At 42.9% G+C, this 21,549-nt stretch overlaps 1 long non-coding RNA gene across 2 annotated transcripts in view; it reads right to left on the minus strand.

Annotated features, from left to right (window-relative positions):
* Positions 1–21,549, minus strand: part of LOC309651748 — an 80,134-nt gene that overhangs the window by 41,578 nt on the left and 17,007 nt on the right. Inside the window, exon 2 of one of the 2 annotated variants that reach the window (XR_014258358.1) lies at positions 5,001–5,144. This is a non-coding gene — a long non-coding RNA (uncharacterized lncRNA). Of the gene's footprint in view, positions 1–5,000; positions 14,277–21,549 lie in introns of those variants that run through there. The other variant, XR_014258359.1, reaches the window with a different exon arrangement.

Below are 21,549 nucleotides of genomic sequence, written 5' to 3' on the forward strand. Positions count from 1 at the left end.
ATCGCTGCTGGATTAGTTTTCTGCTGCAGATATGGAAAATCATTCGATTTTTGCTGGAGCAGGACATCCTATTTTCTGTTTAGACCTTCAGACACTGTGTGTGTGCCTGGATTCCCAAGTTAAGTGAGGCCATGAGAGGGCTGCCCTAACCATCCAGGGACTTCGGCTCAGGCTTCCTACAACCTCCCAAGAAACATATGCAAGACTCTTGAGAGATGCTAATGGAATGCCATTTGCACCGACTTTGAAATTATCTTGGAGGTGAGGAATCAAGATGGAAATTGGTGACTTTAAATTTTAATTTTGAATCCTGCCCCTACCAACACTAAACCTTCCCTAGGGACAAGCTGCTTGGTCATCTGCAGGTATGACAAGCTCCCACCTCCTGTTGCCAGTTGCTGCTTGCTGCTGGCTGAAAAATATGTTTAAAATTGAACTTTTTTTTTAAGAAAAGAAAAAAACCTAAGACCCCGAAATAGGCTACTTTTTCCTTCTGGGAAAAACTTGCTCAAATGGAGAGTTTTTAATGAATACTGATAAGTCTGAATAGGAAATGAATGATTAACAGCTCTGTAAGCCAGTGACAGATGTTCAGCCCAATAAAACACAGCCTTGTATGCCATCGGCAGCCCTCCCAACAGAATTAAAGTAGAGTTCTCATTAATATAGAAAACCTCTCCTGTCTTTCTTCTACTTGAAAAGAGCCGCTTGGTTTCCTCAATACCAGACGGGTTGTTTTAAACACTCGTTATAATTTATTGCCTTGGCACGGGCTTTATGGTGAGAAGCGTGATTGTTAAATTTCATTTGTACAAATCTCATTATTTTTTAATTATTTTGCAGCAAAAACAAAAATTGAAGATAGCACTAAAATACACAGGCAATTCTAACTTATATTCTAAGATACAGAACAATAACAGAAACCCATAGAGAGAGCATTGTTACAGGTTGGAGTCATCTAAACCAGGCAACATGTACACAAATGAGACAAATTCGAGATAAGCAGACACGGAAGGCAAATGCTTTGCTGGTGTTCACCAATCAGTAGGAAAACCCAGATCAGAACTGGGAGTTCCAGAAAACCAGGCCAGAACAAAGGACAGAGGGTGGGGAACAGTGGAACAAGTTGTTTTTTCCATGGTGAAATCATAAAGCTCTTTGTAAGCCCCCAGTTTAGATGTTGGTTGATTTTATTTCTCATCTTTTCTTGCCAATGTTATTTCAGAAAATTAACATCATGAATTTGAATGGAGCTATGTCAAATATAAACCTTTTTTTTAAACTGTCTTGAACCGTAATTTTATACATATATCAAAATTTTTCTTTTAAATGAGGATCCTGTGACTTTTTAAAAATGGCCTACTTTGAAGATTCCCAAAATGCAAGAAAGGTACTACGTAGAAGTGGTTAGTGAGGAGGCCTGTTTATCTGCAACCACAAAAACCGCTCCCTTAGGCATTTACTTGTTTGTTTTCTGATCATTAGTTACTTGAACTTGAGTTAGGGAACTCTTGGTCTGGAGGAACAATGGAAAAGAAAGTAGAGAATCAGAAAACCAAAGGGGTAAGCAAATTAGGATTTCAGTGATTTCTAGCTTGACTATTAATGTTATACCATGTTAATTGTTTTGTGGCATTTATCAAAATCTGTTATTATTCAATTCATTTACTAGTCGGTTTATAACCCTCCTCTCAAATGCAAGCTCTGTGAAGTCAGAGAGCTTCCTTGCCTTGTTCAGTGCTCTAATTAATGCCAGAGCTCCATCCAGAGTCTGACACATGGCAGGTAGAATTCAGGGATGATTTTGAATGAATAAGTACAGGAATGAATGAAATTCATAATCAATAAATCAATACAGAATCAACAAGGAATCATTAACAAATAGTGGGTTGGCCAAAAAGTGCCTTCGGTTTTTTTGGGGTTTTTTTTTTTTAACATTTTTATTGGAGTATAGTTGCTTTACGGTGGTGTGTTAGTTTCTGCTTTATAACAAAGTGAATCAGTTATAGCCTTCGGTTTTTAAGTAAAAATAAAAGATACATTTTTCATTTTCACCAAGAAATTTATTGAACAACGTATTCACCCTTTTGTTCCACTAACTTCTGCCATTTTTCAGGCAACTTCATAATTCCATCTTCCCAAAACTTTTTATCTTTCTGAGCAAAGAACTGTTCCAGGTGCCTTTTACAGTCTTCCAGGGAATTGAAATTTTTTCCGTTAAGAGAATTTTGTAAAGACCGAAATAAATGGAAATGCAAAGGTGCAATGTCTGGTGAATACAGGGGATGAATCAGAACTTCCTAGCCAAGCTGTAACAGTTTTTGTCCGGTCATCAAAGAAACATGGGGTCTTGAGTTATCCTGATAGAAGATTATGTGTTTTTTGTTGACTGATTCTGGACGCTTTTCGTCAAGTGCTGCTTTCAGTTGGTCTAATTGGGAGCAGTACTTGTTGGAATTAATCGTTTGGTTTTCTGGAAGGAGCTCATAATAGAGGACTCCCTTGCAATCCCACCATATACACAACATCACCTTCTTTGGATGAAGACCGGCCTTTGGTGTGGTTGGTGGTGGTTCATTTCACTTGCCCCACGATCTCTTTTGTTCCACATTGTTGCACAGTATCCACTTTTCATTGCCTGTCACAATTTGTTTTTAAAATGGAACGTTTTCATTACGTTTAAGTAGAGAATCGCATGTGGAAATATGGTCAAGAAGGTTTTTTTCGCTTAACTTATGTGGAACCCAAACATCAAAGCGATTCACATAACCAAGCTGGTGCTAATGATTTTCAGTGCTTTATTTGGATATTTTGAGTATGTCGGCTATCTCCCGCCTGGTATAACATTGATCGTTCTCAGTTAATGTCTTGATTTGATCTCTATCAACTTCAGCTGGTCTACCCGACCGGGAGCATGGTCCAGCAAGAAATCTCCAGCACGAAACTTCACAAACCACTTCTGACACCTTCAGTCACAGCACCTTCTCCGTACACTGCACAAATCTTTTTTTGCATTTTTACCTTTCTTGAAATAATAACGCATAACAGGCCAAAAATGTTGCTTTTTTTCTTCCATCTTCAATATTAAAATGGCTACACAAAAATTCACCGATTTTGATAAGCCTCTTTTTAAATGCACGCTGATATGACAGCTGTCACAATCTAACAAAATTGTTTCGAATGAAGTTAAAGACAACTAAGTGCTACTAGAGCCATCTTACGGAAAAAGAACTGAACGAAACTTTTGGCTAACCCAATACATTAATGGAAAAAAAAGATTGCTTTAAGAATTTATGCTCTGTCATTGCAAGCACTCCCATCATGTAAAGGCTGAGTGGTCTCTAATAGTCCATAACTGAGAAGGAACACACTCCTCAGTCTCTCCCATGGGTCATGGTACCCACGACATAGCTACACCCATCACCAACTTTACTGGCATCTTTAAAGATGTTGGTTCTGACTGTTTTCAGTTTTGACTACTATGGAATGATCCTGCAGACTTTTTTATATGTTGTCATTTTTCTGAAACTTTCATCTGAATTACAAAAGTTTCTAAACTAACACTTTGGAATGAGTCCTGGAGATAGTGAGAGACAACATTTTATATACCTTCTTATTCTCAATTTGCTGAGGAAGCATTTCTTAAAACTCTGTGGGGGGGTGGGGGGAAAAGCCCTACTCCTCAAAACCAGCTGGAACTGAAGAAAAGTTGTTTAAGAAAAGTATTGATTGTCAGCAAAAGATAGAAGTTATTGAAGCTAAGTTTAAGTTTTCATGGTATTACCGTAACCTCATTTTACAAGTAGGGACTTGCAAAGGAATGTGAATAAGGACATTGGGGCAGCGTGTATCATTAGGGCTCCTCTGATACCAGTCACTGTGAGGTCAGTACTGGAATTTCCTGAGCTCTGATTCAGTCATTCTGAGCCACTTCCTAAAACAAAGCTCCAGCCTCCACCTGCATCAAGAAGAATCAAGTCATCTTGGCCCCAGAGGCCGGGAGGTGCCAGAGTGTCTTTGGGGTCGTGGTAGGAGAAGCCAAGAGTGGGCTGGGTCAACACTGCCTGTTGTTTGTTACCAGAGCTCCAAGTAAAGAGAGGCATTCCAGGGGTGATAAACTTGGGAATAGAGGGAAAAATTAGTGCAATCCTGGAATGCTCAGGCTAGAAGGGACCTTCATTTAATAAATGAGTAAGTGGGACCCAGAGAGGTAAAGTGACTTATAAAAGATGAGATCATGGTAGAAAAACAGATGGCAGGCAGGATACAGGTCCTAAGTGGATAGAAGCAGAAGGTCAAGTTTGATGGTGAGCACAGACTTGTCAAATCCTTCTGTCCAATGGAATAGATTCTCCAGGAAGCCCTCATCGTAAAAGTTGTTCTCTTTTATTGGTGGAGTGGGCAGGGGGTTGTCAAAGAGAAAGGAGACAAAAAGAGACTCATATTGCAGCAAATACATAGGAGAAGTTCCAGCAATGGCACAGAGCTGAGTAGGCATAATTAGGGAAGGCAGTCCCTAGAGTCATTGAAATATAGTTAATGAAACCAGGACATTAAATTCTAAACTTGATGCCACTGCGTTCAGATGCACGGAAGCTTTTGCAGATAGTAAGAAAGCTCTGATCTGTCAATGAGAGCATTCTGATTCTGACCTGCAGGGTACAGAGAGGAGGGGTGGCAGTGACAGAAAACCATGACAAGGGAGGGAAGGTCCCGATGGGACATGACAGAGACATTACCTTCAGCCACTGTGGGCTAAGGGTTTCCCAGTGGTACCCAGAGCCTGAAGCTATCACCAGACTACAGCGAATCCCAGGGAGCTTTGGTGGGCATCGGTTATGCACCCAGGACTGGTCAAGGGGATTGGTGAACTGTATGTACATCATTCCAAACTGGGGCTTCTGTCATTCTCAACTCATCCCTTTAGAGAGTCCCTCATAGCTAAAGAATTGTTAAAGGTAAGCCTTAAACTTTCCTAGTTTGCCAACATCAAATCTTACCAGCTCACAAGATTGGGGAACCCAGAGTGGACATCCATTGGAGAAGCTCACTGCACAGAGATGTGTCTGAAGAAGGTCCCCTCCAGCCTAGGTGTGCTGCACAGGACTCATGCGTCTCTGAAGCTCCAGAAAGAGTCAGGGAACCTAGGTAGGGCAGAAGTTTACAACCAGAAAGAGCATGAGTGTGGAGGTGGGCAGAGCTGGGCAGAACCCTGGGCTCTACATCTGAGTGACCCTGGCCTTTGAGTTCAGTGACCTTCTATTTCCTTATCTGTGTAACTGGGACAGGGTCATTTAAAGACTAGAATAATAAACTAAAAAAGTAGAAAAGGTCTTAACACAGTGCCTGGCCAAATCAGAGGTACATATGTTCATTTTCTGTCCTTTATCTGGACAATAAACCTGTGTTCACTTCCCCAAAACTTTTTAAAATTGTGGTAAAAAAACCACATAACATAAAATGAACCATCTTAACCATTTTAAAGTGTACATTTCAGTAGTGTTAAGTATATTCACACTGTTGTGCAATCAATCTCCAGAACTCTTTTCATCTTGGAAAACTGAACCCCTATAGCAATGAAACAACTTCCCATTTTCTCCCTTCCTCCCAATTTTTAATTGAAAAGAACATCAATCACTACTTTGAACAGCTGCCTTAGCAGGTTTTTCTAATGAACTAAATTTCCGATTAAAAAAAACAAAAACAGAAGCGAAGACATCAGAGTTGTTTAACAACTCGAAGTTCATAAAGGAGCAAGCAGTGAATTAAATGTGTCAAGAAGACTGATCTGGTAAAACTCCATTTTAAAAAAATCACAAGGGCTCAAAATCGCCATGTTATATTCACGCTGCCAAATAGAAGCATACAGCTTCATTACAAAGACAACATGCAAATATTTCGCAGGTCTATGTGATTGGGGTGGGAGAGAGAACAGGAAAGTCGAGTATACAATAAAGCAGTGTTTTCCAGGCTTCTCTGATGATAAGAATCACCCAAGATACTTGTTAAAACTACAAATTCCTGGGCCCCATCCCAGATTCACTGAATCAGAATCTCCAGGTTGGATTCCAAGTATGAAGTTCTAAAACAACGATCTTCTAGAGGGTAAGCGATCTGTATCTAAGTACATGTCCATCTTCCAAAAAAGCTGCCTGGTAATGCTGATGACAATATAAAACAAGAAACTGAGTACAGCAGCTCCAATCTGTCAGCCCCTGAGAAGTGAACTGAAATGTTTATTCCAAGCACTGAGCTGCAATTAGCCACAAATGCAGCTAATTGTTAGGGAACACTGTTAGGGGCGCTTGGAACAGAATCAGGGACACAGTGCCTGTAGCGTTTGGGTAGAAATGAACTAACAGCACAGGTTCTAAATATAACATGGGGGAGGGGAACACGCCCCATGCACACCCATGTCCCAGTGACCCTTCAAACTTCCAGAAGAAAAAAGTGTAACTTTTCAAAACATGCTAGAACATGGAACCAGTCTATAACATATGGCTCTAGGTGTTCTTTGATAGTGAAAACATTACTAGCTTTTCATCAAGATGGAGACTGAAAACAAAGAAAAGCTAAGCACCACCTCCTAGAAAGACCTGCCGAGACTCCCACCTGGGGCCGCTGGTCCCGGGCGCCAGACCCGCTGCAAGCAACCAAGCCAATAAGAAGGGACGATCCTGTGGGTACCAGCGGGAACTGGGCATGGGCACTGAAACGGAAAACCAAACCACAAGAAAGAGTTAACTCTGATTCCGAGCTGGGGCGTAGCTCTGTGGTTTTGTGCCTATAAAGCCCCCAGCCCCGTGCCCCCAGCCTAGCTCCCATTAGGATGGATTCTAAGAGAACAACCCCCCATAGGCTTCTACCCTGATTATTCCACACTCAGTTACAAGTAAGACTTGTAATGCCACCATCCATAGCCATCATCCTTACTCAATGTTTTTTATTTACTCTCTTGATTTCAATACCTCTGACATCAAAAAAGAAAAATACGAAAGAAACACTTCCTTGCAAAGTTCAATCAATGCTCTCAATTTGCTGAAAGGGTTTTTTTTTATTTCTGGACGTGTCTTTCACTTCCAGTAGTCCAAGCATTGACTCATATTCAATTCATCTTGCCAGATTTTCCATTGCTTTCCTTTCTTCTTGTTGAAGGAACAGTAGACTGTGCTTAACCGAAGTCATTTAGAAGGCCATAGTGTGGATGGAGGAGAAAGTGGGGATTAAATCAAACCAAGTGCGCCACATTTAAAGAAATCCCGTGTGTGTCTAAATTCTAGACAGAGCCACCTGGCCTCAGATTAAACTGCCTGTTTCAGTTCCTGCTTCCTCCAGATCTGCATTACTGAGCTTTGGTGTATCCTGATGAATGAATGCTGTTCAAGTCACTGATAAAGAGCACAAACCATTGTAAACCCCTTTTGCTATTGCAACATTTCATACATCTGCTGCTGCTGGATCGTGGGTCAACTGTAAACGAAGAACTATTCAAGGTCAGAGTATGGAGGGCCGGGAAATCCAGAAAGCGTTGAATATGTCTTTGAGGGTCCTTAAGTTTTGAATATGATTCGATTCTCAAAACCGCTCACACTTACAGCATGTTTGCAGTTCCTTAAAATGTACATACTCGATTAAAAATTGTGCCACCTTTTCCACAAATACATAGGAAGTGGTCTATCCAGAATAAAGTAGAGTTTTAAGAGTGCTGCATTTCTCTGATAGGACGATCTTAGAAATCACTTGTGGTAGAAGTAAAAAATTAAAGGAACACATTTAAAGGCCAAATTAACCTTTCAAACAACCTAAAAGTAAGATTTGTACTTGGGGGAGGGAAGGCAGATACAGGTATAACTCTATCCTTAGTGCCAAGGAGAAAAGTGATGACAAAAATAATTTTAAACAGCAGAAAGTACATTATTTTTCCAAGCCTTCCCAGTTGTTCTAATTATTCATTGGTCATTGTGTCAAAACAATAGAGATAGAAACCCATATTATTCATAAGGATAGAACTACATATACCAATATTTTATCTGGATTCCACATAGGAAATGCCTAGATACAATAATACGAGCGAAAATACTAGGGAAAAATGAACCTAAATCAGTAACTCCTAGAAACAGGGGGGAAAGCTAAGGCAGTGCAAGCATCTGCTCCCGAATTAATCCCACGGAAATTTCTTAAACTGATATTATGGAGAACTTCGACTCCCCAGAGAGGGCTGCAGTGATTGGGAAAGTTGTGAGCTGGCCCTAGGGGCAAGGCGTCTGCTGACTCACAGGATCCCTGGAGCCCCGAAGGGATAAAGACAATGAGAATTCAGCAATGAATATTTATAAAACTTTGCTACATTCCAGGCACTACGCTAAAAGTTTAACCTACATCATCTAATTTAATCCACAATATTCCAATGAGGTACATGCCATTAGTATCCCATTTTACAGACTAAGAAACTAGGTTTTACGAGGTAAAGAGAGTTGTTCAAGTTCACACAGCTAGTTAGTAGCACTTCTGTTCATGGTAGAACTTGCTGGGTCTTCTTAACATTACACAGCGTCCACTATGTTGTACACACTAGATTAACCACAAGGACGTACTATATAGCACAGGGAGCTATACTCAATATCCTGTACACACTCCAGAGCGCCAGAGTTCTGTGCTTCTACCATTTTGAACTTTACGTTCCCGTCAAACAGGAGTGTTGCTCCCGGGTTCAGAAGACCCTTCGCCATCTCACCTTTGCTACCCAACCTCTACCTACGTTTCAATCTCAGCTCTAATACCTCCTCCCTGGGAGGCTTCTCCCCCTAGTATTCCCATCGTATCTTACTGTTCTCAGTCACGGGACTTAACTCCCCGTAATCTGAGCGCCTGATGACTTGTGATTTTCCCCCAGAAGACTACCCGCTTTGAAGGCATGAATCAATGTTGCTCACTCTTGCACCCCTGGTGCTTAGCACGGTGCCTGATACACAGCAGGTGCTCAAAAAATATCCCTTGAATGAATGAATCACCTAACTACTCCATTCACTGTTAAGGAAACAAAACTTCAGAAAGGTCTGTAGCTTGCCCCGTGCCACACAGGACGCTGGAGCACAGACATGGAGTACAGGTGAAAAGTCAGGTCTCCTAACCCCTGGCTGGGGCTCCTTCTACTTTGCTGCTGCCACCCTCTTACCCAGAATGTCTCAGTTCCCCCTTCACCATCTCAGTCCTCCCATCCTTGGGGCCCCAGCTCTGTCCCCTCCTTGCTGACAATGACCTCGGAAGACCTGTTCAAGGTCACATTTATCAGATAATTGATCACAGGCTATTTTGTGTTAGAAATTCCACTGCGGTTACCAATTGCTTCTAAACCTCTTCTACCCAGAGCTAGTGCTCGCCTGCACCCCTAGATGCACCTCCACTTCACTTGTAGCCTGTAGCACGGCTCAGGTCGATGTTAATTTGATTTTGCAGCACCAGGCAAAACACAGACAACACTTCCTCTTTCCAAGGGTAATAACAGTGAAACAATAAATGGAGAGTTCTCCCCCCACAAGACGGCCTGGGACGGCAACATGGATTCTCATTCCCTCTTCTTGCCTCAGTTCTAAGAATGGCAACACTTAATACTCAGCAACATTAGTCCTAGCGGCCCCGTGTTCCCTGACACCCGGCCCCTCCCTCGCTGTATATATTGGTTTAAGGAGGGGCCTCCGCCATCTCTGTTAGTCATACCCATCTCTTCCCTTGCCTGTTAGCTATTCTCCAAATTGAGCTATTCAAGCCAATTCATCAGATTACCTCCGGAAACACTGCAGGCTGGTCAAGGGATGAGAACAAATAACATAGAGATTTCAAAGCCATTACCAAGTGATCTGCTAAAGGAAGGAAACTGAACAAAAAGGAGAGGAAGAACTTCAACGAAGCCATTGAAACGTCCCCAGGAGTAATGTAACACAGATGCCAGCAGACAGGAAAGGGCACAGAAAGCCAAGTAGCCGAGGTTGGTGACCCTGTTCATACGAGTTGTCCCTCTGACCCTAAGTCAAGAAAAATAAAAGAGTAAAGCACAGTCTGCCATACATACATTGTCCCAAAGAAGAGGAAATATTAAAATATATTATTGGAGGGTAAAAAAGCCTGGTTTCAGGAGAAAAATCTTGGCCCATTTCATTCCTCTGTTACATGGTAAATACATTCATTCATCATCTAGCCACCCTATCTCTTTGAAATTCCATGAAACACTGCCTACTTCATCTTGAAATATCTGTGCTTGGAGCAGAATGTGCAGTTTAAGCACAAAAGCTTTAAAATGCCACAGGAGTAATATCAAAAATCAGCTTAAGAACTTAATGCAACCAGAAAAAAGACCAATAAATCTCAGGTCTGAGTGCATGTGCATTTTAATAAGACAATTCTTGCGTACAGTATTACAGTTTTGCTTGCCAAACATAAGACACATTCCCGTGTCCTATGCTCATAATTGTAATAAAAGGTCTTACTGTAAACGGTACAGGCAGGAGCAGAAGGGGCATTTTGGATTAAGGAGTTTTATGAAGGAGGCTGACTTACGGTTGCTGGGAAAACTTACCATTGATTTTCCAGCTCAAATCCTGGATTTGAAGCTAGGCAGGTGAGTCTTGCTTTTTTACATTTTTTTCAAACAGTTTTTGGCTTTTTAAAATGTTTATTATGTGGAAAGATGTTCTCATCTTTTACTCCCCTGCCCTTATTTTTTACTTGATTGGAGACGCGGTATTTACACTGATATTCATCCACACAATTATCTCTAAGTGCTTAGAAATGCTCAGATGGTCTTTTCAGGGTTGGAGAAAATAACATTTTCTTCCAAACCATCACTTCAAAAACACAAGTTCCCATTCGACATTGCAGCAGGTGATGGGAAAACACTGTAGCATCTTGGATCCTGGAGGCATGGAAGAAGGCAGACTGCCCTTGGCTCCCAAGGTCAAAGGCAAGCTGAAAGCAGGGCATTGGGCCAGGAGGCTCTTCTGGGATAGGAGTTGGCTCTCCTGCATCCCCACGTGGATGGGACAGGGTCAGAGCAAAAGCTATTTACATACCATTGCAACTGAAATGTCCTATCAGATGGCAACATGGTCCATGGACACAGGAGGGAAATAGACAAAGGATTTTCTGCTCCTGATCATGAGTAAATGACCTTTACTTTAGGAGGAAGACAAGGTGAGTTACTTAGTCTCTACTTTCTGTGATTGGAAAAGCACACAGATACACACACACACACACACACACACATACACACACACACACACACACACACACACACCCTTAACTGTTAAAAGAATAAAACAGTACTTCGAATGCTTGCCTTCCACCCCTAGAAAGTCCAGGCAAGGACAACATGGCCATCACAGGCACCCAGGACAAAGCACTGGGAAAGTCACACTATTGAAAGCTTGCATAGGTCCCTTGGACGTCATTAAAGGCAGAAAGTTTGAAATGGAATCAGAACCTTATACAGGAAAGGGGAATAAGGTCCAGCACCCCATGGGCTGAGGAGTTAGCCCCAGTGACCCTGCCCAAGGGCCTGAGTGGCAGTTTTGAAATAAATAAAACTCATCTTCTTTCTTGGACTTTCAAAGCACATCATCACTGTTGGTGTGCGGGTACGGGGATTGGGGGTGGTGTATGTTGAGAGAACACAATACTTCCTATCAATCCCCTCTGGACTCATAAGCAAGCGCTTGTTTACAGGAAAAGAAAAAGTGGCCTTTTAAAATCACCTTCTATTGACAAAACGAAACATACAAAGTATATATCATTGATCAACTGTCTGACAGCTCAAAATCGAAAGGGGAAAACCAGACAGGAGAAGAACACTGGCTGGGGAAAAGCCAGCAGATTTGGCCAAAATGCCAAGTGCTAAGTCATTATCTCTTTTGATCCCCAGAGGTGAGGGAGCAGAATCCCATTTGTTAGCTCTATTGCATTGATTTCCAGACTCATAGAAGTTTGTCTCCAGAAGGACCCTGAACAGTGCCCAGTCCCTCCCCCTCATTTATTATTGAGAAAGCTGAGCCCCGGTAGGTCTTGGGGTTTTAGGAATTTCTCAGTCTTAAGGTGGTAACGAAGCGACAGAGCCCCAGGTTCCTGGCTCTATGTCTGTAACGTGTGACAACAGCGAGAGCTGGGGTGTGAGGACAAGAACCGACTCCCAGTCCTGTCCTGTGGAAGTTATGGAGATATGTCCTGTCCCTATTTAGTGGTGAACAACACTGCTGTAGGACTTTGACCTTTTAATACTTTTGATAACTTGCATCCTTATTTTACAGATGCAGAAACTGCATTCAAGAGCTGACGTGACTCATCACAGTCACCTGACTCATAAGTGACACTAAATTTTACTCTGCTGCTTCCTCTATCTGCCTTGTCAAATGCTTGAAAAATAGACCCTAGGCACAGGTCTGCTCACTACACAGACACGTAAACCTTACAAAGATAAAAAGAAAGAAAACATACAGAAAGCTCCTTATAACCCTTGACAAGCTGTAGTGAGGCTGACCCACCACACACACACACCACACTTCACTATTAAAACAATTGAACAGTACTCAGAATGCTTATCTTACATCAATTTTCTATGTGAAGGCCAACGTTTATTCTTGCAGTGCAAATTGAATTAAAATTGAAGTTCTTCAAAGCACTACATGACGCCATTCTGATTCACAGACTATTGTTACTGCCATGTGTTTCTTTAACTTTTAGGAATGTCTGAAACTCACACTCCTTAGTGGAAAAGGAAGATGAAGTAGCTATCATTACAGTCTACTGGCAAGTGTCCATACTTTTAACGTTTCCATTAAGTCATGACTCATCTCTATTTCCCTGGCATTTCTTGGTTGAAAATGCAAGTCTGACCCCAGGCAAGCACCAAGCCCTTGTCCGCACGCTTGCAGCCTCTCCACTCCAAGCAGAGGATTCAAGGTCCGCTCCCAGATGCCAGCTGGGACAGCGGCAGTAACCCCAACCAGGGCGTCTGGTCTCCAAGCTGTGCTCAGAGCTGATTTATATCATGTAAATGGATGTTTCAATAAAGAAATTGGTACATTAGCCAAAACTCAGGGACATGTAAAACGTATTAGGTGATTTATCGTCCAACAAGTTTCTCGTGGCGAAGGCAGCTAGAGAAACACTTCCAAGATAAATGTCATTTCAATTCTTAATCTAAAAAGAATCATCATAACCACCACTAGTTTTCCCCTTTACAATTCTGCATTAGCATCTCTAATGGAGCAGGACACTCTAAAACTGGGACGACCTCTGCCCTTGCCAATACCAGTTTTAGGGAAAGTTCTGCACTGTTCAGCATTACAATCACATCTCTCAAAGGTACAGAAGTCCCATCAATTCCCTGGAATTACAGAAACCTGAATATTTGGCATTATTGTGTATACTGTATTAGTACACTTTCAGTCAATAATAACTGCCATTGCTAAAAACGATATTTAATGGGGGTATATTTTTTATCACGTTTAAAGTACCCATGGCACTGCATTTTGGAAATAAAAGGGAATGGAAAAAAATCTCTCATTCCCTGCAGAACCATGATTGTGAGTAACTAGCTCTGGGAAAAAATGGTGCAGTCGAATTAGTAGTAAAAAAAAATCAATTGCAGTAATATGAACTTTTAACTTTTTTCATTTGAAAAAAGAGGTACAGATGTTCATGCAGGTGATAGAAAGTTCTGCTGGGAGCAACTGCCAATAGCAGATAATACTCGAGAACTTTCTGTATTCAGTTCAGCAGAGTATTATCTACCATCCAGGCTGCCGCTGGCCTCTTGAAGCCTTTGTGCTAATTAGAGGATGTTCTCTGGCCTCACTGCCCCCCCCACCCCACCCTGCAGGCCGTGCAGGTGCACGTCCTCAGGAGCTGAATGTCAGGTGGATTCCAGCCTCCCCCCACCTCAGACAGGAACCCTGGTGCAAAACCAAGACGTGTACTCCTCTATGAAGGCCTTGGCCCTAGAAGTAAAGAAATTAAGGAACACAGCAATAAATTATGGTCTATCCATATGATGGAATATTAGGAAGTCATCAAAATGGTATTTTAATATTGAAATATTCAAACTATTCTTTAACTATTGATATATCAGGGTAATATTTACGATATAATGTTAAGTTAGAAAAAAATGCAATAGGATATCAACTTAATGAACAAATTATCAGACGTAAATAAGATGAGGTATACACCAAAATGTTAATAATTATTACCTCCAATTATGGCTACCTAATTATTTTTGTATTAATAAATTTCTGCATTTGAAAGATTTTCTTCAATGAGCATCAACTGCTTCTTCAGTGGAAATCAATTGGAAATAACAAAGAAATATCTATAATCCCATCTGCTTTTCAATCCAGGAAATAATACCATCTAGTTACTTATTTTGATTCAAAACCTTTCAAATTAAGGACACATAGGGATGCTGAAGTAACAAGACAGCAATTGATTGTTTCTCCAAGGCTATGATCCCCCTTAAGGATAGAGAAGAAATCTATAGTGGTTTAAAAAAAGAAGAAAAGTGCGGTTTAAACCAGGGGATAAAGGTTTGAATCCTACCTTCAGTAGCCATTACTATATGAGCTTGGAAAAATTATTTAACCTCTTTGATTCTGTTTCTCCTTTTATATGATGGGGTTAATCATTTCTACCTTGAAGACCGCTCTGAGCATAAAATTAGCTGATGGTATAGTGAGCTGGCACTTAATGGATACATGTAATTTAGGTCTTGTTACAATGATCTCAAATACCTCACCTGTCCCCTAGCCCACAGCCCTGCACACAGTAGGAGCTCAGTAAATGCTACAATCAATGTGTTGCACTAGGTTTAAAAGAAGCCTGATCGTCTCAGAGAGGAAATCTCAAATGTTATATGTCTGGGTGAGACCTACAGGAATTGCCTTGATAGAACAGACCTTAGGTTGTGTTGCCAAGAACAGAGATTCTCTGAAAGACCACCACCTCCACTCCTGACCATTTGTTTGGACTGTTTGTTCTGTGTGTTAATATATGGTGTCAGCCTCTGGGGCTCTGCACCCTTCAGGGATGGACATTTAAAAGCATAGTTCTCACTTTGTTGGAAAGAAGACTCAGAGCCGATGGGTGAATGTGGAATCCATCGAAAGCCCTTTTTATGAATCACCAAGCCCTGCCACCCTTGGACTATTAGTAAGAATAATGACAAACACATGTATACTTCCTAGGTGCCGGGCACTGTTACAAGCACCTCACTTATACCAGCCCATTTAATACCTGCGGATCTCAGCAGAAACTCACCTGAAGGGACAGAACCTCTGTAAAGTTTAAATCCATAAATGTTCTGAGTTCTAACAGGAACAGGAATTTGCAGTGATGCCAGGAAAGGACAAGACAGCAGGCCAACTCCTCCCTCAGACCACGGAGTTAGGGGCTACTCATCACGTGGGTTCAGGCAGCCCAGGGGACAAGACATTAAAAGTTAGATAAGCTCTTTGGGGCCATAATGTAGCTCTAAGGGGTGGTGTAAGCCTCTAAATTATTAGCATCTCCTCAGTTCTGACACCCTGGACAATACTGCTTTGGGTGTATGTTGCAGAGAATGAGGGAGAGGGGTGGTGAACATCTTAGAATAACAAACATACAAAACCCTGAAGGTGATTTCGCAGAACACCCAAGGCCCTCATTTGCATTCGTTTATCCACCTGGTCCTGACTCTGGAATGTTCCTAGAAACTTCTCCCTCTGCCTTTTAGCATCCTAGTTGCTAGCGTTAATAAAATGGTCTTTTTCAGAAAAAGGAGGATAACATTTTTTATATTCAGTATTATTACAACCACATACATATTTTATGTACCCAGGAAGAAAATACATCAACGTTCTAACAGCAATTACATTAGAATGGGGATTTTTTTCCAAATTTTCTTTAATATACATGTGTTATTTTATAATATAAAAGAGACATAATAAACTTGGGAAGGGAGAACATTTTATTAGTGGTTCCATCCCCAGTACTTGGTCTACTGGAAAGCATTCAAATATGCTGTTTGAGGATAAATCAGGAGCTTGGGATCAACATACACACACTACTATATATAAGATAGAGAACCAACAAGGACCTACTGTATAGCACAGGGAACTCTACTCAATACTCTGTAATGACCTATATGAGAAAAGAATCTGAAAAAGAATGAATATATGTATAACTGAATCACTTTGCTGTACACCTAAAACTAACAGAACATTGTAAATCAACTACACTCCAACAAACTTTTTTTAAAATATGCTGATTGAAATGAATAATCCATAGGAAGAGATAAGGATACCAGGCTTGTCAACAGCACTTCGACGAATCAACCCAACTTGGTAGAAGACTGCTCCTCCTCTTCTAAAACTATTTTCATTAGATTCTTTCTCTATATAATTATTTTCCTGGCCATTTGTCCAGTAAAAAGGTAAAACCTGAAGAACACACCATGATGCTACTTAAAGTGACAACATAGAAATTAATTTTTTCCTAAAATCCTTCAGGAATTTTGAACCACCTAAGTCTGTATGCAGAGTTGATTTTTGATTCTTCAGCTTTTTTGTTATTATTATTCATTTGCACAACAGAAAACATTTGCCTCTCGTTTCAACCAGATGTGGCAAATATCAACTCAAGCCAAGTCAGCAACAAAAATTCTGATTTAATTCCAACCACCCGAGGGTCCCCTCCATGGGAGAAGTTGGCTTGGCAAACCTTGTGTATTTATGTGAAATACTATACCCTAGAAGAGGGGGAAACACCTGTCTTGGGGGGAAAAAAGAAAGAGAGAGAGACAAGCTGAAGCCATGTTTATTAAAGTTTCCTTATCTTGCTACCGAGACCAGCTGAGGTCACCTGCCCTGGTGACGCTAAGCCAAGGCCAATTTCAACAACCTTGTCATCAGTCTGCCTGTTCCCTATCTTTCCTCTCCCTCCAGTGGCTCCTCTCCCTTGGGTTGGTTGCTCCCTGTCTCTGCCTAGGCCAGGTGTCCATGGTTAGCAGGCCTCTGGTTCCTTTGGTTCCCACAAGGAAAGAAGGGCTTATACAATCCAGGTCAAGAGCCACAGAGTGGAAAATGTCTCTGTGGTAACTGTTGGGACTTGGCAGAACCACGTTTATACCGATCAAACCACAGATCGGTTCCAGGCGGGATGTAGGTCAGGCTCCGGTTTTTACATGAGGAATCCACAAACCACGGGCTGCCCAAGGCCATAGAGTTGCTTTGTGGCGAAATCCACTGGGAACCCAAAATGCCTCCCTAATTCTTTCAGTTCCAAGTGGTGAGCAACTGAATAGCATCCATGGGTGACTCTGAAAATCTCAGGCTCTCCGGTGGTTCAGCAGTTATTCGGGTATCTCACAGTGACTCTGGATGGCATTTTCCAGCATCAAAGTCCATCAGTCATAGATACGCAGAAGGGTTAGTGACTAGGGTGTTTGTTCAAAGGAATGCCGACCACGAAGAACTCGCAGGAGGATGAAGTCTTGTTAACAGAGTGTGGTAGATGGTACTTTCCAAAAATGCTGACAACCGTATTTCCAGACCCATGTGCTCTTCCAGAATCTTGCCATCCTCCCATCAAGAGATGGAGTCTCTGTCATCTCCCCTTTCCCTGGGCAGGTCTTCGTGACAGCTTGGACCAAGGGAATGTTGCAGAAATGATGCTGTGAGGCTTCTGAGGGTGGGTCATCAAAGGCTCACTGGCTTCTGCCTGGCTCTCTCTCTCTTTCTGTCTGTCTCTCTCCATACACCTTCTGAGTTCTGAGCTGCCGTGTAAGAAGTCACACTACTTTCCCACAGAGAAACACAGAGAAAGAGAGAGAGAGAGAGGCCTCCTGAGGAGCCCCAGCTGTTAGAGACCTCCCAGCCCACGTGCCAGACACGAGGGTGAGCAAGTCTTCGGATGATTCCAGTCGCAGCCACTGTCTGCGTCCCATCACATGAGGACCCCCAGTACGTGCTGGAGACAAGAATGAGACAGCGTGGCTTGTGGAGAAGAGGGTGGGCTGCGGTGAAGCTGGGTGAAGAGGTACAACTTGAGCTGCATCTTGAGGGATGAGTAACAGCCCACCAGGCAGACAAAGGAGCAGGCTCTCCAGGCAGAGGCGGCAGCAGATGAGGCGAAGAGGTGTGAAACAGCCACAGGAAGATGCAAGACATTCCTGCGGGTGGAAATGAAGGATCCTGTCTGTGGAGCCAAGGAAGGACACAGCGAGAGGAGACCACGATCTGATTTTCTTTTGACAAAGCTCACTCTGACCAGTGGAGAGGGCGGGGGGCGGGGTGGTGGTGGTGGCAAGGTCAAGGTCAGTCAGTGCCATGAAAGAGCTCAGCTGAGGGATGATGAGAGCACAAAGCAAGGCAGGAGCAGCTGACGTGGAGAGAAAACGGCAGTGGGAAGAAAGGCAGTGGCTCAGAAAGGACCCGGTCACTGGTTAGAGGTAAGAGAGAAGTCTGAGGTGGATTCAGGTTTCTAGGTCAGAACATAGGAAGGCTGGGTGGTGCCATTCACAGAGCTTAGATTTCAAGTTGTGTGGAGGGCAGGTGAACTCATGCTTTTCCACTTGTGTTCCCGGTGGGGATGCTTGGGGACCAGGAGGATGTACAGGTCTCATCCGCAACACGGGCATTTTAAGTCCAGAAAATGAGTGAGTCTTGGAAGAGTAACACCATAATGAAGGAAGAGGGCGATGACAGAATCCTAAGGAACCAGCCTTTGAGGGATGGCCAGAGGAAGCAGACCCTAGGAACAAGAATGCAAAGAGAGGGCAGAGAAGCAGAAGACAAGTCCAAGAGCCAAGAGTCGAGAGCTTACCTCTCCCTGGGCTAAGGCACAGCTCTGAAGGAAGCGCATCTCTGGAGGGAGTCAAGATGCTTCCCTTCTTTCCTAGCTCTGGATCCTTTCACAGCGATTCATAGCACAGGATTCAAAGAAATGCATGGGCCAGCACGAAACCCTGACATCTGGTTTATCATTAACAACAATATAATACCCTGTTCTTTCATTTAAGTTTACCCAATGACTTTAACGGTTTTGGCCAGGAGTTTAATTCTTTAGGTATTCATCAACATTTTGTGTAAGAACACACTTGAATTTCAGGCAGCAGAGCATTGTGGCCTTTGGATGCGGCCCAATTGATACAGTAACCAGATCTGCAGTTATATCCAAATTCCTCGTGCGTACACAGATGAGTGAGCTTACCCATATTTTAGAATACTAAGGAATCCTAAGATCTGCCAGCACTTAATTAATATGGATGGTCCCTTCCTAGAAATGTCGGACTTTGAAAGCACCTTAGATGTCATCAACTCTGACCTGTAAAATTGCAGACTTTGGGTGGTGTCTTCAGATGGCAGAGGACAGGGAGTTTTAATTCAACTGAAAGCAGAACAAGGCGGAGAAACTTGATAATGCAGAGCTGACCTGCAGGTGGGTATAAATTATTGATGAGGACTCCACCAGATGAATTTGGGGGTAAAGGTGGGTTGGCCAGAGATGAATCATAGTCTTTCTCTGAACTAGAGTGCCCAGGGCTGGGACTCTCATTTTCTAGATGAAGAAACAAAGGACTACAGAGGTGAAGCAACTGGCCCAAGGTCAAACCTAGATTAGAGCCAGAGCTGGGATGATTCCTGGGGCTGAATCCCTTATTCATTTTCTCCTGCGAGCCACCTCCACGCTGTCTCTGGTTTTATCTTCTGTGTTTTATGTCAAATGTCATAAATATAGAAAGCAGAAGATACCGTTGACAAATGCTTTTCCCACATCAGCAGCCACTAGGGATTTTTTTTAAACCCTTTCCAACACCCACCCGCTGCAATCGTGGAACATGCAAACAAAATGCATACAGCTTATGGGCCAATCTAATGTCTCTGAGAAATAAGGGGTGTATTGTATTCTTAAAACAGGTTTGGAGAATTAAGTAAAGTTTTATCCAGACAGAAGACGTAATTGTTAACTGCTTCGTGAAATCTAATTGTTTTTATTTCTCGAGATAAAGAATAGAGCATCACAGCGGGTTACTAGGAGCTCGATGATTTCCTGCTCCGAGTGCAGTGTTCCCTTGAGCAGAGAACAGATGGAAAGGCTAGCATCTGCTTGAATCCTGAACTCAGGTCGCTGTCCTGCTGCTCCTAAAACTGTTCTCCACAGTCTCAGGACCTCCACTTCACTTAGCTGGCTTTTTTCAGGCTTTGTTCTCATCTGCCTCTCTAGTACTGAACATGGCTCCCACCCACCCTCTTCTTTGGGCAAGCCTTTCTTCTCTTGGCTTCCATGATGCCAAGGATAGCATAGAGTTTTTCTCTCAAGGGTCAAATCTGATCGATTAGTGCTGCTTCCTGGTGTTGGGAAGGATGCTGAGGCAAATCCAAGCTCTCTGGAGAAAATCATGGTGATCGACGAGTGATGTCTGCAGTAGGTGGAGCGAGAAAGAGTGGAGGTTGGTGGAGCTGCTATTTTGCCATCACTGAGTGCTATTCTCAACTGTCTGACTCCTTTTTTTAATCTTGTATCTGTTGGTCTTTTCTACGGATCTGCACTTCGCCGCAGGATAGTGTCTGGTACACTGTATATGCTCAGAGATTGTTAGTTGGTTTCTCCATGTCTATACTCTCTCCCTTAACAATATCTTCCATTGGTTCAACCACCACTGCCATGTACCCAACTCTTCTGTTTATCTCTTTTGACCTGAATATCTACTCGCCTGATAAACAACGTTACTCAGACAGCACACCAGCCGCTTGAGTGCAAAAATTCCAAAACCAAATTAACTTCTCTCATCTGCATACCATTCCTTTCTTTGCATACTTTATTTTCACTGAGCCAGTTTCACTTTCACTGAGCTTGTTTCCCTTAGGCATCCTCTTAATGTAATCCCTCTCACATGGATGACTGATGTCATCTTTCCTCTGGTCCATGTAGGCAGTCTCTCAGCCCTCCAACCTATTTTACACACTGCTACCAGATTGGGTTTCGGAAACAAATGTGCAGCTCCTACGATTCCTGTCTTTGTTTGGGTTTTCCTCAAAGCAGACCCTGAGACATGAATCTGGGTGCAGGTGGCTGATTTGGGAGACGACCTCAGGATGGTGAGAGAGTGAGACGAAAGGCAGGGAAGGGAGGACACCGGACATAGTGGGTGCTGTGGCTCCCTGCCCAGATCCCCCCTCAGGCCTGAGACGCTCAGCCTCCCAGCTTACTAGGGGGATTGGTAGCTGATGGCTCTCAGCTGAGTCCCTCCCTGGGAACTGCTCGGGGCAGAGGAGAGCAGCCGCACCCCGATCCTCCCCTGGGGGCAGCCTACATCCGCTGACTAGTCAATGTGAGGATATAATGGCCCATCCCCCATCCTGATCTCAAGTGGGTCAACTCTGAAGGGCTGTCCTCGCTCTGGAGCTGCCTGTGGGATCTTCTGAGGCTGTAGGTGCCCTGCAGTTCAACACCTCCTTCTACCCAATCCTGCCTCCTCTCTTCCTCGTAGGTGTTGGTCTCAAGGGAATTCCCCAATAAACTTCCTGC

The sequence above is a fragment of the Balaenoptera physalus genome (genome assembly GCF_965194825.1).
Source record: "Balaenoptera physalus genome assembly, chromosome: 21".
Taxonomy (NCBI): Eukaryota; Metazoa; Chordata; class Mammalia; order Artiodactyla; family Balaenopteridae; genus Balaenoptera; species Balaenoptera physalus.